Source organism: Schistocerca piceifrons, chromosome 4 (assembly GCF_021461385.2).
Source record: "Schistocerca piceifrons isolate TAMUIC-IGC-003096 chromosome 4, iqSchPice1.1, whole genome shotgun sequence".
Lineage (NCBI taxonomy): Eukaryota > Metazoa > Arthropoda > Insecta > Orthoptera > Acrididae > Schistocerca > Schistocerca piceifrons.
In genome coordinates this window covers 1,262,789-1,282,550 of record NC_060141.1, presented here as the reverse complement: position 1 = coordinate 1,282,550, position 19,762 = coordinate 1,262,789, and the positions used below count along the sequence as shown (strand labels likewise).

At 51.0% G+C, this 19,762-nt stretch overlaps 12 non-coding genes across 12 annotated transcripts; all 12 read right to left on the bottom strand.

The window, feature by feature from the left end:
- Positions 1–548: 548 nt before the first annotated feature.
- LOC124796907 lies at positions 549–667 on the bottom strand. Its single transcript, XR_007016841.1, has one exon. It is a non-coding gene; the product is annotated as a 5S ribosomal RNA (ribosomal RNA).
- Positions 668–1,878: 1,211 nt separating this feature from the next.
- LOC124796896 lies at positions 1,879–1,997 on the bottom strand. Its single transcript, XR_007016840.1, has one exon. It is a non-coding gene; the product is annotated as a 5S ribosomal RNA (ribosomal RNA).
- Positions 1,998–3,208: 1,211 nt separating this feature from the next.
- On the bottom strand, positions 3,209–3,327 carry LOC124796885. The gene has a single exon (XR_007016839.1). It is a non-coding gene; the product is annotated as a 5S ribosomal RNA (ribosomal RNA).
- A 1,211-nt stretch (positions 3,328–4,538) lies between these two features.
- Positions 4,539–4,657, bottom strand: LOC124796874. Its single transcript, XR_007016838.1, has one exon. It is a non-coding gene; the product is annotated as a 5S ribosomal RNA (ribosomal RNA).
- A 1,211-nt stretch (positions 4,658–5,868) lies between these two features.
- Positions 5,869–5,987, bottom strand: LOC124796863. The gene has a single exon (XR_007016837.1). It is a non-coding gene; the product is annotated as a 5S ribosomal RNA (ribosomal RNA).
- Positions 5,988–7,198: 1,211 nt separating this feature from the next.
- On the bottom strand, positions 7,199–7,317 carry LOC124796852. Its single transcript, XR_007016836.1, has one exon. It is a non-coding gene; the product is annotated as a 5S ribosomal RNA (ribosomal RNA).
- Positions 7,318–8,528: 1,211 nt separating this feature from the next.
- LOC124796841 lies at positions 8,529–8,647 on the bottom strand. Its single transcript, XR_007016835.1, has one exon. It is a non-coding gene; the product is annotated as a 5S ribosomal RNA (ribosomal RNA).
- Positions 8,648–9,858: 1,211 nt separating this feature from the next.
- Positions 9,859–9,977, bottom strand: LOC124796830. The gene has a single exon (XR_007016834.1). It is a non-coding gene; the product is annotated as a 5S ribosomal RNA (ribosomal RNA).
- Positions 9,978–11,188: 1,211 nt separating this feature from the next.
- Positions 11,189–11,307, bottom strand: LOC124796818. Its single transcript, XR_007016833.1, has one exon. It is a non-coding gene; the product is annotated as a 5S ribosomal RNA (ribosomal RNA).
- Positions 11,308–12,519: 1,212 nt separating this feature from the next.
- Positions 12,520–12,638, bottom strand: LOC124796806. Its single transcript, XR_007016832.1, has one exon. It is a non-coding gene; the product is annotated as a 5S ribosomal RNA (ribosomal RNA).
- A 1,212-nt stretch (positions 12,639–13,850) lies between these two features.
- Positions 13,851–13,969, bottom strand: LOC124796794. The gene has a single exon (XR_007016830.1). It is a non-coding gene; the product is annotated as a 5S ribosomal RNA (ribosomal RNA).
- A 1,211-nt stretch (positions 13,970–15,180) lies between these two features.
- Positions 15,181–15,299, bottom strand: LOC124796782. Its single transcript, XR_007016829.1, has one exon. It is a non-coding gene; the product is annotated as a 5S ribosomal RNA (ribosomal RNA).
- Between the last annotated feature and the right edge of the window lie 4,463 nt (positions 15,300–19,762).

Below are 19,762 nucleotides of genomic sequence, written 5' to 3'. Positions count from 1 at the left end.
GCAAACTTGGTTGGCACATTCTCCTTCAAACTGAGTTAATTACTGCAGTTTCGTACCTTACGGCCGTTTAAAATGCTTGAGGAAGTCTCTTTGTCACAACAGAAAGGTGATATGGAAAAAGGCTGGCTGCCAGGAGTAGCGACTGAAAAGCGAAAAATGAAGACAGCCAGAGTTCCCAGGCGCTCACCCTTCCGAGTACTACTAACGTTGTTGCTTCACTTCGGTGATCGGACGAGAACGGAAGATTTTATTTCTTTTTTTTTTTTTTGTTTATTTACATTGTGGAATTTAGCACTGCTACAAAACAGTAGGCCCTGACTTATTTCAGAACTCATCTGTCGATTCGTAGTGTGTTGTTATTTTCAAGGAGTTCTAGCACACATCCTTCGCGCATTCTTGCTCAAACTGAGTTCATTACTGTAATTTCGTATCTTGCGTTTGATACAGTAGTTCAAAATGCTTGTGGAAGCATCTTTGTCAACACCTGAAAGTTAGTATGAAAAGAGGGCTGGCAGGTGCAGCGACGTAAAAATGAAAAAATGAGATAGAGCCAACAGCACCCGGTGTTCCCAGGCGGTCACCCATCCAAGTACTAACCGGGCCCGATGTTGCTTAACTTCGGTGATCGGACGAGAACCGGTGTATTCAACATGGTATGGCCGTTGGCGTCCTTATACTGTAGCCGCACCCCAGAAGAAGCATTCGCCTCTTCTCGCAACACACGCAATCGCTGCTTTCCGTGGCACATTTGACGCAAAGCTCGTCTTTCCACCTCGAAGGTGGCGCGGAGTGCGCGCTCGCCTCGGCGTCTCAGAGGCGACTGCCGAACGTAGGTGAGACACGCACAACACAGCTGCTCGGTGCACCGCCTGTCATTCGTTTGGTGCGTGTGGCCTCCGACACTCGCTGGCGACGCGCCTTGTTCCTGTTATCCGGCGCGGGGCTTGCGCGCGCGGTCGGGCGGCGGGCGGACTGCGCGGGGTGTGGCAGTGTCCTGCTGGACCGACGGAGGCTTTCTCACCTGGCTGACACACGCCGCGCTTCCAGATATTTGCGTAATTTGCGCGGTGCATTGGCGCCTGTCCCCCCTTCCGTCCCGACTTGTCCCGACTTTGCTCGACTGCCGCTCGCTGCCGCTCGGGTCGCGGTCCATATGACAGCACAAGCGCGAGAAACGTCTGCGGGAGGAGGCGAGACGACAAAAGAATAAATTTATGATTAGAAATCGAACTTGGAGCTGTACGCCGCTGCAGAACGATAGGCAGGCGCTACCGTATTTCGGAGCATACCGCCCGATTCGTACTGTTTTGTCGTTTTCAAAGACTTCCTGGCAAACTTGGTTGGCACATTCTCCTTCAAACTGAGTTAATTACTGCAGTTTCGTACCTTACGGCCGTTTAAAATGCTTGAGGAAGTCTCTTTGTCACAACAGAAAGGTGATATGGAAAAAGGCTGGCTGCCAGGAGTAGCGACTGAAAAGCGAAAAATGAAGACAGCCAGAGTTCCCAGGCGCTCACCCTTCCGAGTACTACTAACGTTGTTGCTTCACTTCGGTGATCGGACGAGAACGGAAGATTTTATTTCTTTTTTTTTTTTTTGTTTATTTACATTGTGGAATTTAGCACTGCTACAAAACAGTAGGCCCTGACTTATTTCAGAACTCATCTGTCGATTCGTAGTGTGTTGTTATTTTCAAGGAGTTCTAGCACACATCCTTCGCGCATTCTTGCTCAAACTGAGTTCATTACTGTAATTTCGTATCTTGCGTTTGATACAGTAGTTCAAAATGCTTGTGGAAGCATCTTTGTCAACACCTGAAAGTTAGTATGAAAAGAGGGCTGGCAGGTGCAGCGACGTAAAAATGAAAAAATGAGATAGAGCCAACAGCACCCGGTGTTCCCAGGCGGTCACCCATCCAAGTACTAACCGGGCCCGATGTTGCTTAACTTCGGTGATCGGACGAGAACCGGTGTATTCAACATGGTATGGCCGTTGGCGTCCTTATACTGTAGCCGCACCCCAGAAGAAGCATTCGCCTCTTCTCGCAACACACGCAATCGCTGCTTTCCGTGGCACATTTGACGCAAAGCTCGTCTTTCCACCTCGAAGGTGGCGCGGAGTGCGCGCTCGCCTCGGCGTCTCAGAGGCGACTGCCGAACGTAGGTGAGACACGCACAACACAGCTGCTCGGTGCACCGCCTGTCATTCGTTTGGTGCGTGTGGCCTCCGACACTCGCTGGCGACGCGCCTTGTTCCTGTTATCCGGCGCGGGGCTTGCGCGCGCGGTCGGGCGGCGGGCGGACTGCGCGGGGTGTGGCAGTGTCCTGCTGGACCGACGGAGGCTTTCTCACCTGGCTGACACACGCCGCGCTTCCAGATATTTGCGTAATTTGCGCGGTGCATTGGCGCCTGTCCCCCCTTCCGTCCCGACTTGTCCCGACTTTGCTCGACTGCCGCTCGCTGCCGCTCGGGTCGCGGTCCATATGACAGCACAAGCGCGAGAAACGTCTGCGGGAGGAGGCGAGACGACAAAAGAATAAATTTATGATTAGAAATCGAACTTGGAGCTGTACGCCGCTGCAGAACGATAGGCAGGCGCTACCGTATTTCGGAGCATACCGCCCGATTCGTACTGTTTTGTCGTTTTCAAAGACTTCCTGGCAAACTTGGTTGGCACATTCTCCTTCAAACTGAGTTAATTACTGCAGTTTCGTACCTTACGGCCGTTTAAAATGCTTGAGGAAGTCTCTTTGTCACAACAGAAAGGTGATATGGAAAAAGGCTGGCTGCCAGGAGTAGCGACTGAAAAGCGAAAAATGAAGACAGCCAGAGTTCCCAGGCGCTCACCCTTCCGAGTACTACTAACGTTGTTGCTTCACTTCGGTGATCGGACGAGAACGGAAGATTTTATTTCTTTTTTTTTTTTTTGTTTATTTACATTGTGGAATTTAGCACTGCTACAAAACAGTAGGCCCTGACTTATTTCAGAACTCATCTGTCGATTCGTAGTGTGTTGTTATTTTCAAGGAGTTCTAGCACACATCCTTCGCGCATTCTTGCTCAAACTGAGTTCATTACTGTAATTTCGTATCTTGCGTTTGATACAGTAGTTCAAAATGCTTGTGGAAGCATCTTTGTCAACACCTGAAAGTTAGTATGAAAAGAGGGCTGGCAGGTGCAGCGACGTAAAAATGAAAAAATGAGATAGAGCCAACAGCACCCGGTGTTCCCAGGCGGTCACCCATCCAAGTACTAACCGGGCCCGATGTTGCTTAACTTCGGTGATCGGACGAGAACCGGTGTATTCAACATGGTATGGCCGTTGGCGTCCTTATACTGTAGCCGCACCCCAGAAGAAGCATTCGCCTCTTCTCGCAACACACGCAATCGCTGCTTTCCGTGGCACATTTGACGCAAAGCTCGTCTTTCCACCTCGAAGGTGGCGCGGAGTGCGCGCTCGCCTCGGCGTCTCAGAGGCGACTGCCGAACGTAGGTGAGACACGCACAACACAGCTGCTCGGTGCACCGCCTGTCATTCGTTTGGTGCGTGTGGCCTCCGACACTCGCTGGCGACGCGCCTTGTTCCTGTTATCCGGCGCGGGGCTTGCGCGCGCGGTCGGGCGGCGGGCGGACTGCGCGGGGTGTGGCAGTGTCCTGCTGGACCGACGGAGGCTTTCTCACCTGGCTGACACACGCCGCGCTTCCAGATATTTGCGTAATTTGCGCGGTGCATTGGCGCCTGTCCCCCCTTCCGTCCCGACTTGTCCCGACTTTGCTCGACTGCCGCTCGCTGCCGCTCGGGTCGCGGTCCATATGACAGCACAAGCGCGAGAAACGTCTGCGGGAGGAGGCGAGACGACAAAAGAATAAATTTATGATTAGAAATCGAACTTGGAGCTGTACGCCGCTGCAGAACGATAGGCAGGCGCTACCGTATTTCGGAGCATACCGCCCGATTCGTACTGTTTTGTCGTTTTCAAAGACTTCCTGGCAAACTTGGTTGGCACATTCTCCTTCAAACTGAGTTAATTACTGCAGTTTCGTACCTTACGGCCGTTTAAAATGCTTGAGGAAGTCTCTTTGTCACAACAGAAAGGTGATATGGAAAAAGGCTGGCTGCCAGGAGTAGCGACTGAAAAGCGAAAAATGAAGACAGCCAGAGTTCCCAGGCGCTCACCCTTCCGAGTACTACTAACGTTGTTGCTTCACTTCGGTGATCGGACGAGAACGGAAGATTTTATTTCTTTTTTTTTTTTTTGTTTATTTACATTGTGGAATTTAGCACTGCTACAAAACAGTAGGCCCTGACTTATTTCAGAACTCATCTGTCGATTCGTAGTGTGTTGTTATTTTCAAGGAGTTCTAGCACACATCCTTCGCGCATTCTTGCTCAAACTGAGTTCATTACTGTAATTTCGTATCTTGCGTTTGATACAGTAGTTCAAAATGCTTGTGGAAGCATCTTTGTCAACACCTGAAAGTTAGTATGAAAAGAGGGCTGGCAGGTGCAGCGACGTAAAAATGAAAAAATGAGATAGAGCCAACAGCACCCGGTGTTCCCAGGCGGTCACCCATCCAAGTACTAACCGGGCCCGATGTTGCTTAACTTCGGTGATCGGACGAGAACCGGTGTATTCAACATGGTATGGCCGTTGGCGTCCTTATACTGTAGCCGCACCCCAGAAGAAGCATTCGCCTCTTCTCGCAACACACGCAATCGCTGCTTTCCGTGGCACATTTGACGCAAAGCTCGTCTTTCCACCTCGAAGGTGGCGCGGAGTGCGCGCTCGCCTCGGCGTCTCAGAGGCGACTGCCGAACGTAGGTGAGACACGCACAACACAGCTGCTCGGTGCACCGCCTGTCATTCGTTTGGTGCGTGTGGCCTCCGACACTCGCTGGCGACGCGCCTTGTTCCTGTTATCCGGCGCGGGGCTTGCGCGCGCGGTCGGGCGGCGGGCGGACTGCGCGGGGTGTGGCAGTGTCCTGCTGGACCGACGGAGGCTTTCTCACCTGGCTGACACACGCCGCGCTTCCAGATATTTGCGTAATTTGCGCGGTGCATTGGCGCCTGTCCCCCCTTCCGTCCCGACTTGTCCCGACTTTGCTCGACTGCCGCTCGCTGCCGCTCGGGTCGCGGTCCATATGACAGCACAAGCGCGAGAAACGTCTGCGGGAGGAGGCGAGACGACAAAAGAATAAATTTATGATTAGAAATCGAACTTGGAGCTGTACGCCGCTGCAGAACGATAGGCAGGCGCTACCGTATTTCGGAGCATACCGCCCGATTCGTACTGTTTTGTCGTTTTCAAAGACTTCCTGGCAAACTTGGTTGGCACATTCTCCTTCAAACTGAGTTAATTACTGCAGTTTCGTACCTTACGGCCGTTTAAAATGCTTGAGGAAGTCTCTTTGTCACAACAGAAAGGTGATATGGAAAAAGGCTGGCTGCCAGGAGTAGCGACTGAAAAGCGAAAAATGAAGACAGCCAGAGTTCCCAGGCGCTCACCCTTCCGAGTACTACTAACGTTGTTGCTTCACTTCGGTGATCGGACGAGAACGGAAGATTTTATTTCTTTTTTTTTTTTTTGTTTATTTACATTGTGGAATTTAGCACTGCTACAAAACAGTAGGCCCTGACTTATTTCAGAACTCATCTGTCGATTCGTAGTGTGTTGTTATTTTCAAGGAGTTCTAGCACACATCCTTCGCGCATTCTTGCTCAAACTGAGTTCATTACTGTAATTTCGTATCTTGCGTTTGATACAGTAGTTCAAAATGCTTGTGGAAGCATCTTTGTCAACACCTGAAAGTTAGTATGAAAAGAGGGCTGGCAGGTGCAGCGACGTAAAAATGAAAAAATGAGATAGAGCCAACAGCACCCGGTGTTCCCAGGCGGTCACCCATCCAAGTACTAACCGGGCCCGATGTTGCTTAACTTCGGTGATCGGACGAGAACCGGTGTATTCAACATGGTATGGCCGTTGGCGTCCTTATACTGTAGCCGCACCCCAGAAGAAGCATTCGCCTCTTCTCGCAACACACGCAATCGCTGCTTTCCGTGGCACATTTGACGCAAAGCTCGTCTTTCCACCTCGAAGGTGGCGCGGAGTGCGCGCTCGCCTCGGCGTCTCAGAGGCGACTGCCGAACGTAGGTGAGACACGCACAACACAGCTGCTCGGTGCACCGCCTGTCATTCGTTTGGTGCGTGTGGCCTCCGACACTCGCTGGCGACGCGCCTTGTTCCTGTTATCCGGCGCGGGGCTTGCGCGCGCGGTCGGGCGGCGGGCGGACTGCGCGGGGTGTGGCAGTGTCCTGCTGGACCGACGGAGGCTTTCTCACCTGGCTGACACACGCCGCGCTTCCAGATATTTGCGTAATTTGCGCGGTGCATTGGCGCCTGTCCCCCCTTCCGTCCCGACTTGTCCCGACTTTGCTCGACTGCCGCTCGCTGCCGCTCGGGTCGCGGTCCATATGACAGCACAAGCGCGAGAAACGTCTGCGGGAGGAGGCGAGACGACAAAAGAATAAATTTATGATTAGAAATCGAACTTGGAGCTGTACGCCGCTGCAGAACGATAGGCAGGCGCTACCGTATTTCGGAGCATACCGCCCGATTCGTACTGTTTTGTCGTTTTCAAAGACTTCCTGGCAAACTTGGTTGGCACATTCTCCTTCAAACTGAGTTAATTACTGCAGTTTCGTACCTTACGGCCGTTTAAAATGCTTGAGGAAGTCTCTTTGTCACAACAGAAAGGTGATATGGAAAAAGGCTGGCTGCCAGGAGTAGCGACTGAAAAGCGAAAAATGAAGACAGCCAGAGTTCCCAGGCGCTCACCCTTCCGAGTACTACTAACGTTGTTGCTTCACTTCGGTGATCGGACGAGAACGGAAGATTTTATTTCTTTTTTTTTTTTTTGTTTATTTACATTGTGGAATTTAGCACTGCTACAAAACAGTAGGCCCTGACTTATTTCAGAACTCATCTGTCGATTCGTAGTGTGTTGTTATTTTCAAGGAGTTCTAGCACACATCCTTCGCGCATTCTTGCTCAAACTGAGTTCATTACTGTAATTTCGTATCTTGCGTTTGATACAGTAGTTCAAAATGCTTGTGGAAGCATCTTTGTCAACACCTGAAAGTTAGTATGAAAAGAGGGCTGGCAGGTGCAGCGACGTAAAAATGAAAAAATGAGATAGAGCCAACAGCACCCGGTGTTCCCAGGCGGTCACCCATCCAAGTACTAACCGGGCCCGATGTTGCTTAACTTCGGTGATCGGACGAGAACCGGTGTATTCAACATGGTATGGCCGTTGGCGTCCTTATACTGTAGCCGCACCCCAGAAGAAGCATTCGCCTCTTCTCGCAACACACGCAATCGCTGCTTTCCGTGGCACATTTGACGCAAAGCTCGTCTTTCCACCTCGAAGGTGGCGCGGAGTGCGCGCTCGCCTCGGCGTCTCAGAGGCGACTGCCGAACGTAGGTGAGACACGCACAACACAGCTGCTCGGTGCACCGCCTGTCATTCGTTTGGTGCGTGTGGCCTCCGACACTCGCTGGCGACGCGCCTTGTTCCTGTTATCCGGCGCGGGGCTTGCGCGCGCGGTCGGGCGGCGGGCGGACTGCGCGGGGTGTGGCAGTGTCCTGCTGGACCGACGGAGGCTTTCTCACCTGGCTGACACACGCCGCGCTTCCAGATATTTGCGTAATTTGCGCGGTGCATTGGCGCCTGTCCCCCCTTCCGTCCCGACTTGTCCCGACTTTGCTCGACTGCCGCTCGCTGCCGCTCGGGTCGCGGTCCATATGACAGCACAAGCGCGAGAAACGTCTGCGGGAGGAGGCGAGACGACAAAAGAATAAATTTATGATTAGAAATCGAACTTGGAGCTGTACGCCGCTGCAGAACGATAGGCAGGCGCTACCGTATTTCGGAGCATACCGCCCGATTCGTACTGTTTTGTCGTTTTCAAAGACTTCCTGGCAAACTTGGTTGGCACATTCTCCTTCAAACTGAGTTAATTACTGCAGTTTCGTACCTTACGGCCGTTTAAAATGCTTGAGGAAGTCTCTTTGTCACAACAGAAAGGTGATATGGAAAAAGGCTGGCTGCCAGGAGTAGCGACTGAAAAGCGAAAAATGAAGACAGCCAGAGTTCCCAGGCGCTCACCCTTCCGAGTACTACTAACGTTGTTGCTTCACTTCGGTGATCGGACGAGAACGGAAGATTTTATTTCTTTTTTTTTTTTTTGTTTATTTACATTGTGGAATTTAGCACTGCTACAAAACAGTAGGCCCTGACTTATTTCAGAACTCATCTGTCGATTCGTAGTGTGTTGTTATTTTCAAGGAGTTCTAGCACACATCCTTCGCGCATTCTTGCTCAAACTGAGTTCATTACTGTAATTTCGTATCTTGCGTTTGATACAGTAGTTCAAAATGCTTGTGGAAGCATCTTTGTCAACACCTGAAAGTTAGTATGAAAAGAGGGCTGGCAGGTGCAGCGACGTAAAAATGAAAAAATGAGATAGAGCCAACAGCACCCGGTGTTCCCAGGCGGTCACCCATCCAAGTACTAACCGGGCCCGATGTTGCTTAACTTCGGTGATCGGACGAGAACCGGTGTATTCAACATGGTATGGCCGTTGGCGTCCTTATACTGTAGCCGCACCCCAGAAGAAGCATTCGCCTCTTCTCGCAACACACGCAATCGCTGCTTTCCGTGGCACATTTGACGCAAAGCTCGTCTTTCCACCTCGAAGGTGGCGCGGAGTGCGCGCTCGCCTCGGCGTCTCAGAGGCGACTGCCGAACGTAGGTGAGACACGCACAACACAGCTGCTCGGTGCACCGCCTGTCATTCGTTTGGTGCGTGTGGCCTCCGACACTCGCTGGCGACGCGCCTTGTTCCTGTTATCCGGCGCGGGGCTTGCGCGCGCGGTCGGGCGGCGGGCGGACTGCGCGGGGTGTGGCAGTGTCCTGCTGGACCGACGGAGGCTTTCTCACCTGGCTGACACACGCCGCGCTTCCAGATATTTGCGTAATTTGCGCGGTGCATTGGCGCCTGTCCCCCCTTCCGTCCCGACTTGTCCCGACTTTGCTCGACTGCCGCTCGCTGCCGCTCGGGTCGCGGTCCATATGACAGCACAAGCGCGAGAAACGTCTGCGGGAGGAGGCGAGACGACAAAAGAATAAATTTATGATTAGAAATCGAACTTGGAGCTGTACGCCGCTGCAGAACGATAGGCAGGCGCTACCGTATTTCGGAGCATACCGCCCGATTCGTACTGTTTTGTCGTTTTCAAAGACTTCCTGGCAAACTTGGTTGGCACATTCTCCTTCAAACTGAGTTAATTACTGCAGTTTCGTACCTTACGGCCGTTTAAAATGCTTGAGGAAGTCTCTTTGTCACAACAGAAAGGTGATATGGAAAAAGGCTGGCTGCCAGGAGTAGCGACTGAAAAGCGAAAAATGAAGACAGCCAGAGTTCCCAGGCGCTCACCCTTCCGAGTACTACTAACGTTGTTGCTTCACTTCGGTGATCGGACGAGAACGGAAGATTTTATTTCTTTTTTTTTTTTTTGTTTATTTACATTGTGGAATTTAGCACTGCTACAAAACAGTAGGCCCTGACTTATTTCAGAACTCATCTGTCGATTCGTAGTGTGTTGTTATTTTCAAGGAGTTCTAGCACACATCCTTCGCGCATTCTTGCTCAAACTGAGTTCATTACTGTAATTTCGTATCTTGCGTTTGATACAGTAGTTCAAAATGCTTGTGGAAGCATCTTTGTCAACACCTGAAAGTTAGTATGAAAAGAGGGCTGGCAGGTGCAGCGACGTAAAAATGAAAAAATGAGATAGAGCCAACAGCACCCGGTGTTCCCAGGCGGTCACCCATCCAAGTACTAACCGGGCCCGATGTTGCTTAACTTCGGTGATCGGACGAGAACCGGTGTATTCAACATGGTATGGCCGTTGGCGTCCTTATACTGTAGCCGCACCCCAGAAGAAGCATTCGCCTCTTCTCGCAACACACGCAATCGCTGCTTTCCGTGGCACATTTGACGCAAAGCTCGTCTTTCCACCTCGAAGGTGGCGCGGAGTGCGCGCTCGCCTCGGCGTCTCAGAGGCGACTGCCGAACGTAGGTGAGACACGCACAACACAGCTGCTCGGTGCACCGCCTGTCATTCGTTTGGTGCGTGTGGCCTCCGACACTCGCTGGCGACGCGCCTTGTTCCTGTTATCCGGCGCGGGGCTTGCGCGCGCGGTCGGGCGGCGGGCGGACTGCGCGGGGTGTGGCAGTGTCCTGCTGGACCGACGGAGGCTTTCTCACCTGGCTGACACACGCCGCGCTTCCAGATATTTGCGTAATTTGCGCGGTGCATTGGCGCCTGTCCCCCCTTCCGTCCCGACTTGTCCCGACTTGTCCCGACTGCCGCTCGCTGCCGCTCGGGTCGCGGTCCATATGACAGCACAAGCGCGAGAAACGTCTGCGGGAGGAGGCGAGACGACAAAAGAATAAATTTATGATTAGAAATCGAACTTGGAGCTGTACGCCGCTGCAGAACGATAGGCAGGCGCTACCGTATTTCGGAGCATACCGCCCGATTCGTACTGTTTTGTCGTTTTCAAAGACTTCCTGGCAAACTTGGTTGGCACATTCTCCTTCAAACTGAGTTAATTACTGCAGTTTCGTACCTTACGGCCGTTTAAAATGCTTGAGGAAGTCTCTTTGTCACAACAGAAAGGTGATATGGAAAAAGGCTGGCTGCCAGGAGTAGCGACTGAAAAGCGAAAAATGAAGACAGCCAGAGTTCCCAGGCGCTCACCCTTCCGAGTACTACTAACGTTGTTGCTTCACTTCGGTGATCGGACGAGAACGGAAGATTTTATTTCTTTTTTTTTTTTTTGTTTATTTACATTGTGGAATTTAGCACTGCTACAAAACAGTAGGCCCTGACTTATTTCAGAACTCATCTGTCGATTCGTAGTGTGTTGTTATTTTCAAGGAGTTCTAGCACACATCCTTCGCGCATTCTTGCTCAAACTGAGTTCATTACTGTAATTTCGTATCTTGCGTTTGATACAGTAGTTCAAAATGCTTGTGGAAGCATCTTTGTCAACACCTGAAAGTTAGTATGAAAAGAGGGCTGGCAGGTGCAGCGACGTAAAAATGAAAAAATGAGATAGAGCCAACAGCACCCGGTGTTCCCAGGCGGTCACCCATCCAAGTACTAACCGGGCCCGATGTTGCTTAACTTCGGTGATCGGACGAGAACCGGTGTATTCAACATGGTATGGCCGTTGGCGTCCTTATACTGTAGCCGCACCCCAGAAGAAGCATTCGCCTCTTCTCGCAACACACGCAATCGCTGCTTTCCGTGGCACATTTGACGCAAAGCTCGTCTTTCCACCTCGAAGGTGGCGCGGAGTGCGCGCTCGCCTCGGCGTCTCAGAGGCGACTGCCGAACGTAGGTGAGACACGCACAACACAGCTGCTCGGTGCACCGCCTGTCATTCGTTTGGTGCGTGTGGCCTCCGACACTCGCTGGCGACGCGCCTTGTTCCTGTTATCCGGCGCGGGGCTTGCGCGCGCGGTCGGGCGGCGGGCGGACTGCGCGGGGTGTGGCAGTGTCCTGCTGGACCGACGGAGGCTTTCTCACCTGGCTGACACACGCCGCGCTTCCAGATATTTGCGTAATTTGCGCGGTGCATTGGCGCCTGTCCCCCCTTCCGTCCCGACTTGTCCCGACTTGTCCCGACTGCCGCTCGCTGCCGCTCGGGTCGCGGTCCATATGACAGCACAAGCGCGAGAAACGTCTGCGGGAGGAGGCGAGACGACAAAAGAATAAATTTATGATTAGAAATCGAACTTGGAGCTGTACGCCGCTGCAGAACGATAGGCAGGCGCTACCGTATTTCGGAGCATACCGCCCGATTCGTACTGTTTTGTCGTTTTCAAAGACTTCCTGGCAAACTTGGTTGGCACATTCTCCTTCAAACTGAGTTAATTACTGCAGTTTCGTACCTTACGGCCGTTTAAAATGCTTGAGGAAGTCTCTTTGTCACAACAGAAAGGTGATATGGAAAAAGGCTGGCTGCCAGGAGTAGCGACTGAAAAGCGAAAAATGAAGACAGCCAGAGTTCCCAGGCGCTCACCCTTCCGAGTACTACTAACGTTGTTGCTTCACTTCGGTGATCGGACGAGAACGGAAGATTTTATTTCTTTTTTTTTTTTTTTGTTTATTTACATTGTGGAATTTAGCACTGCTACAAAACAGTAGGCCCTGACTTATTTCAGAACTCATCTGTCGATTCGTAGTGTGTTGTTATTTTCAAGGAGTTCTAGCACACATCCTTCGCGCATTCTTGCTCAAACTGAGTTCATTACTGTAATTTCGTATCTTGCGTTTGATACAGTAGTTCAAAATGCTTGTGGAAGCATCTTTGTCAACACCTGAAAGTTAGTATGAAAAGAGGGCTGGCAGGTGCAGCGACGTAAAAATGAAAAAATGAGATAGAGCCAACAGCACCCGGTGTTCCCAGGCGGTCACCCATCCAAGTACTAACCGGGCCCGATGTTGCTTAACTTCGGTGATCGGACGAGAACCGGTGTATTCAACATGGTATGGCCGTTGGCGTCCTTATACTGTAGCCGCACCCCAGAAGAAGCATTCGCCTCTTCTCGCAACACACGCAATCGCTGCTTTCCGTGGCACATTTGACGCAAAGCTCGTCTTTCCACCTCGAAGGTGGCGCGGAGTGCGCGCTCGCCTCGGCGTCTCAGAGGCGACTGCCGAACGTAGGTGAGACACGCACAACACAGCTGCTCGGTGCACCGCCTGTCATTCGTTTGGTGCGTGTGGCCTCCGACACTCGCTGGCGACGCGCCTTGTTCCTGTTATCCGGCGCGGGGCTTGCGCGCGCGGTCGGGCGGCGGGCGGACTGCGCGGGGTGTGGCAGTGTCCTGCTGGACCGACGGAGGCTTTCTCACCTGGCTGACACACGCCGCGCTTCCAGATATTTGCGTAATTTGCGCGGTGCATTGGCGCCTGTCCCCCCTTCCGTCCCGACTTGTCCCGACTTGTCCCGACTGCCGCTCGCTGCCGCTCGGGTCGCGGTCCATATGACAGCACAAGCGCGAGAAACGTCTGCGGGAGGAGGCGAGACGACAAAAGAATAAATTTATGATTAGAAATCGAACTTGGAGCTGTACGCCGCTGCAGAACGATAGGCAGGCGCTACCGTATTTCGGAGCATACCGCCCGATTCGTACTGTTTTGTCGTTTTCAAAGACTTCCTGGCAAACTTGGTTGGCACATTCTCCTTCAAACTGAGTTAATTACTGCAGTTTCGTACCTTACGGCCGTTTAAAATGCTTGAGGAAGTCTCTTTGTCACAACAGAAAGGTGATATGGAAAAAGGCTGGCTGCCAGGAGTAGCGACTGAAAAGCGAAAAATGAAGACAGCCAGAGTTCCCAGGCGCTCACCCTTCCGAGTACTACTAACGTTGTTGCTTCACTTCGGTGATCGGACGAGAACGGAAGATTTTATTTCTTTTTTTTTTTTTTTGTTTATTTACATTGTGGAATTTAGCACTGCTACAAAACAGTAGGCCCTGACTTATTTCAGAACTCATCTGTCGATTCGTAGTGTGTTGTTATTTTCAAGGAGTTCTAGCACACATCCTTCGCGCATTCTTGCTCAAACTGAGTTCATTACTGTAATTTCGTATCTTGCGTTTGATACAGTAGTTCAAAATGCTTGTGGAAGCATCTTTGTCAACACCTGAAAGTTAGTATGAAAAGAGGGCTGGCAGGTGCAGCGACGTAAAAATGAAAAAATGAGATAGAGCCAACAGCACCCGGTGTTCCCAGGCGGTCACCCATCCAAGTACTAACCGGGCCCGATGTTGCTTAACTTCGGTGATCGGACGAGAACCGGTGTATTCAACATGGTATGGCCGTTGGCGTCCTTATACTGTAGCCGCACCCCAGAAGAAGCATTCGCCTCTTCTCGCAACACACGCAATCGCTGCTTTCCGTGGCACATTTGACGCAAAGCTCGTCTTTCCACCTCGAAGGTGGCGCGGAGTGCGCGCTCGCCTCGGCGTCTCAGAGGCGACTGCCGAACGTAGGTGAGACACGCACAACACAGCTGCTCGGTGCACCGCCTGTCATTCGTTTGGTGCGTGTGGCCTCCGACACTCGCTGGCGACGCGCCTTGTTCCTGTTATCCGGCGCGGGGCTTGCGCGCGCGGTCGGGCGGCGGGCGGACTGCGCGGGGTGTGGCAGTGTCCTGCTGGACCGACGGAGGCTTTCTCACCTGGCTGACACACGCCGCGCTTCCAGATATTTGCGTAATTTGCGCGGTGCATTGGCGCCTGTCCCCCCTTCCGTCCCGACTTGTCCCGACTTTGCTCGACTGCCGCTCGCTGCCGCTCGGGTCGCGGTCCATATGACAGCACAAGCGCGAGAAACGTCTGCGGGAGGAGGCGAGACGACAAAAGAATAAATTTATGATTAGAAATCGAACTTGGAGCTGTACGCCGCTGCAGAACGATAGGCAGGCGCTACCGTATTTCGGAGCATACCGCCCGATTCGTACTGTTTTGTCGTTTTCAAAGACTTCCTGGCAAACTTGGTTGGCACATTCTCCTTCAAACTGAGTTAATTACTGCAGTTTCGTACCTTACGGCCGTTTAAAATGCTTGAGGAAGTCTCTTTGTCACAACAGAAAGGTGATATGGAAAAAGGCTGGCTGCCAGGAGTAGCGACTGAAAAGCGAAAAATGAAGACAGCCAGAGTTCCCAGGCGCTCACCCTTCCGAGTACTACTAACGTTGTTGCTTCACTTCGGTGATCGGACGAGAACGGAAGATTTTATTTCTTTTTTTTTTTTTTGTTTATTTACATTGTGGAATTTAGCACTGCTACAAAACAGTAGGCCCTGACTTATTTCAGAACTCATCTGTCGATTCGTAGTGTGTTGTTATTTTCAAGGAGTTCTAGCACACATCCTTCGCGCATTCTTGCTCAAACTGAGTTCATTACTGTAATTTCGTATCTTGCGTTTGATACAGTAGTTCAAAATGCTTGTGGAAGCATCTTTGTCAACACCTGAAAGTTAGTATGAAAAGAGGGCTGGCAGGTGCAGCGACGTAAAAATGAAAAAATGAGATAGAGCCAACAGCACCCGGTGTTCCCAGGCGGTCACCCATCCAAGTACTAACCGGGCCCGATGTTGCTTAACTTCGGTGATCGGACGAGAACCGGTGTATTCAACATGGTATGGCCGTTGGCGTCCTTATACTGTAGCCGCACCCCAGAAGAAGCATTCGCCTCTTCTCGCAACACACGCAATCGCTGCTTTCCGTGGCACATTTGACGCAAAGCTCGTCTTTCCACCTCGAAGGTGGCGCGGAGTGCGCGCTCGCCTCGGCGTCTCAGAGGCGACTGCCGAACGTAGGTGAGACACGCACAACACAGCTGCTCGGTGCACCGCCTGTCATTCGTTTGGTGCGTGTGGCCTCCGACACTCGCTGGCGACGCGCCTTGTTCCTGTTATCCGGCGCGGGGCTTGCGCGCGCGGTCGGGCGGCGGGCGGACTGCGCGGGGTGTGGCAGTGTCCTGCTGGACCGACGGAGGCTTTCTCACCTGGCTGACACACGCCGCGCTTCCAGATATTTGCGTAATTTGCGCGGTGCATTGGCGCCTGTCCCCCCTTCCGTCCCGACTTGTCCCGACTTTGCTCGACTGCCGCTCGCTGCCGCTCGGGTCGCGGTCCATATGACAGCACAAGCGCGAGAAACGTCTGCGGGAGGAGGCGAGACGACAAAAGAATAAATTTATGATTAGAAATCGAACTTGGAGCTGTACGCCGCTGCAGAACGATAGGCAGGCGCTACCGTATTTCGGAGCATACCGCCCGATTCGTACTGTTTTGTCGTTTTCAAAGACTTCCTGGCAAACTTGGTTGGCACATTCTCCTTCAAACTGAGTTAATTACTGCAGTTTCGTACCTTACGGCCGTTTAAAATGCTTGAGGAAGTCTCTTTGTCACAACAGAAAGGTGATATGGAAAAAGGCTGGCTGCCAGGAGTAGCGACTGAAAAGCGAAAAATGAAGACAGCCAGAGTTCCCAGGCGCTCACCCTTCCGAGTACTACTAACGTTGTTGCTTCACTTCGGTGATCGGACGAGAACGGAAGATTTTATTTCTTTTTTTTTTTTTTTGTTTATTTACATTGTGGAATTTAGCACTGCTACAAAACAGTAGGCCCTGACTTATTTCAGAACTCATCTGTCGATTCGTAGTGTGTTGTTATTTTCAAGGAGTTCTAGCACACATCCTTCGCGCATTCTTGCTCAAACTGAGTTCATTACTGTAATTTCGTATCTTGCGTTTGATACAGTAGTTCAAAATGCTTGTGGAAGCATCTTTGTCAACACCTGAAAGTTAGTATGAAAAGAGGGCTGGCAGGTGCAGCGACGTAAAAATGAAAAAATGAGATAGAGCCAACAGCACCTTTTTTTTTTTTTTTTTTTTTGTAACGTATATAAACTTTTATTTACAAATTGTAACAATTACAAGTCTTTACATTAAATGGTGTACTTGATTATTGAACGGTGATATTCACTGTCTAGGTTTCTGTTCTGATTGTTCTTTTGATAGTTCTTGGTCGAGTTACAACACGTTTATTCACTGAGTGTCCTTCATGTAGATTTTCCTGTTTGATTTTTTTTTTTTATGTCTTTTAATTTCAAAGCTTGCGTTATTTCTATATATATATATTTTTTTTTTTTGAATTTACATGAAAAAAAGGGAAAATTAAAAATTTGCTTCTATGCTATTTGAAATGCACCTATTTTGGCATGTTTGCTATATGTACCCAGAGGCGAAAAGGGGATTATAAACCAGAAACATCTATGTGATTAAATTTGTGAATGCCAGGGATTATTAGTCGCAGAGAGGCATGCTACGATTGGCACATGATGGGCCGAGATTTACAACAAAACAAAAAGCAAAAAGGAACAACAAACAGACAAATAAACAAAAAACAATGAAACAACAAAAAAAAAAACAAGTCAATAAGCAAATGAACTGAAGACATAAGAGAAAGGAAAAGCGTACCTTGAGTGGAGAGAGAGAGAGCGAGAGAGAGAGAGAGAGAGAGAGTGAGTGAGAGAACACATTAATTACATGCAATACACTGTATGACATTTTGTTGTTTTCTTGGGGCACTTTGTAACCTTTTCACTAAATTTATCTCTGACCATTTCCTTGCCTGCTTTTATGTGGCAATTGGACACTGTATCACTACAATTGGCACACGTCACTCACTTTTGCACTGCTTCACATATAAACTTTCACTATGTGCACATTTCGTAAAAACGCTTTCCGCGCTGCACCACTCTTGCCGTCGGGGCTTTGGAGGGATCGGTGGGCGACGTCCTCAGCGACTGGGGTGTGGGTGTTGTGGGAGGGCGTCGGTCACGTCGTGTTGAAGGCGTCTCGGAAGGCGGCGTCCAGCGGGACCTGCAGGAAGTTCTGGAAGGTCTCGCGGTACTTGGAGTGTTGTTTGGCCCTCCTGTGTTCCTCCCACAGGTCCGTGAGGAACTGCGCCTTGTCGGTCTGCCGTTTCGTGACGATGGCGTGTGCCGTCATGGCGATGATCCACATTGTGGCCAGGCGTTTTGCTTTGGGGAAAGGCTTCGCGTCCGGGACAGTGACAGCTGAGACATGTATCGCCCTCTCGTCGGTTCTGTTGATGTGGGCGATCATTTTTCTCGCTGCCGCCCATATTTCCCCGCTCTCTCTGCAGCCAAAACGATGTTCGATGGTGTCGGTCTGGTTGCAGAGCTCGCAGTTTGGGGATTCCCGCATTTTTATGCGTGCCAGTTTTTCGTTTGTCGGCACTGTTTTGTGGATGATTTTATACCACGTGTCCCTGGCGTGCTCAGGAAGTGTCCGTTCCGAGACATTCTTCCAGACCTGTGGCCAGTCATGGTCTGGAAAACTCGTCTCTATTTTGGACTTTCTTGCCTTCCCCCTCAGAGCGCTGTAGATGTTCCTCGCCGTTCTTTGCTGTGGGTTGGCAACGACCGCGGTGCTGTAACTCTTGTCGATTGCCATCTGTTTTATGTGCCGCAACTTGAATGGTATGTGCGTGGTGTCTACAGGAGCCTCTTCAGATTCAGGTTTATATTGGTTTATCAGGCTGGACGTTATACTGTTGTTGTTCTGGTTTGCCATTTTCATCGCACGGTGTAGAAGCAGTGCCGCGCATTTCGTCTTAACGTCAGTCAGACCGAGTCCGCCTTCGTCCCTTGACAGGAAACACGTCGCCTGGGAGACCTTGAAGATTTCCCGCCTCCACAGCAAGTAGTACGCCGCACTTCCTATCGCTCGCGCAATTTCCGTCGGAGCACATAGTATTTGCGCCATGTACCACGCTTTCGACAGGATTGTTTCGTTTACTAACTGCACTCTTTGGCTCAGCGTCAGGTTCCGGTTCGCGTGTATCCTCACGAGCCCTCTCGTTGTGTTCAAGACGCTGCGCCAGTTTTGTGCTGCCATTTTCAGAGGGCACTGCTGTAGTTCCACTCCGAGTGCCCTATGGTTGTTTGTCACTCGGTACCACTGTCTCGCTGGTCGCAGTCTGCCGTTGCCTATTGGTAGTAGCACTGTCTTCCTCGGATTCGTTTTGGCACCTGAAGCCTTTTCGAAGGATTCCATGATAGGCTGGATTATTCCTAGTTCTTCTTCGTTTTGGATGAATATGCCCATGTCGTCAGCATAGGCCGTGCATACGATGTTCGTTGCACCCATTGTGTATCCTCCGATTTCGGCTGTTAGTTTTCGTAGTAGTGGGTCGAGGGCTATTGTGAAAAGTGCCATCGATAATGGACATCCTTGCCTGACGGATCTTCCCAGTCTTATTGACTTGGAAGTCCATCCGTTTACTGTTATTTTTGAGGTGGCATTTGTAATGACGTTCTTGATTGTTCTTCCGAATTTTGGTCCGAATCCGAGGCGTGCGATAGTTTTCAGCAGGTACCGGTGACTGATCCTGTCGAAAGCCTTGTGGAAATCGACAGAGATTACGGCTGCGGGTCTCCTCGTTGTTGCTGCGTGGGCTATGATGTCCCTGTATGTGCAGACGGCGTCGAAGATGTTCCTGCCAAGCACTGCACAGGTTTGCCATGGGCTAATAGCTTTCTGTAGCGCGACCTTGATGTTTGCAGCCAGGCACTTTGCTGCTATTTTGTAGTCTGAATTTAGGAGGGTTATTGGCCGAAAGTCTTCAATTTTGATGGCTGCCTTCGTTTTGGGGATCAGAATCACCGTCCCTTGGAGGAATTTTGATGGCAATTCTGTCCCGTTGAGAACTTCGTTTACTATTTCTGTGATTATTCCGCCGACTGTGCCCCAGAGCGCAGCGTAGAATTCTGATGGGATTCCGTCTGCGCCTGGTGCTCTTCCGTTTCTGCTGTCTTTGATGGCGGCTTTCACCTCATCGTCTGTGACGTTTTCGTTGAGTAGTGCCCGGTCTGCGTTGGTAAGGATCCGACGGGTCTCTTGCAGGATCCTCGCCATTTCTCCGTCGTCATTTTCATCTCCTCGGAACAGGTCGTTGAAGTGGTCTTCGACGTGGCTCATGATGTCTTTCTTCGTCGTTAACCTGTTCCCGTCTTTGTCGACGAGTTGCCTTACTTGTTTGCTACTAGCCCTCTGTCTCTCCCTGTGCAGGTGGTGCAGCGTGG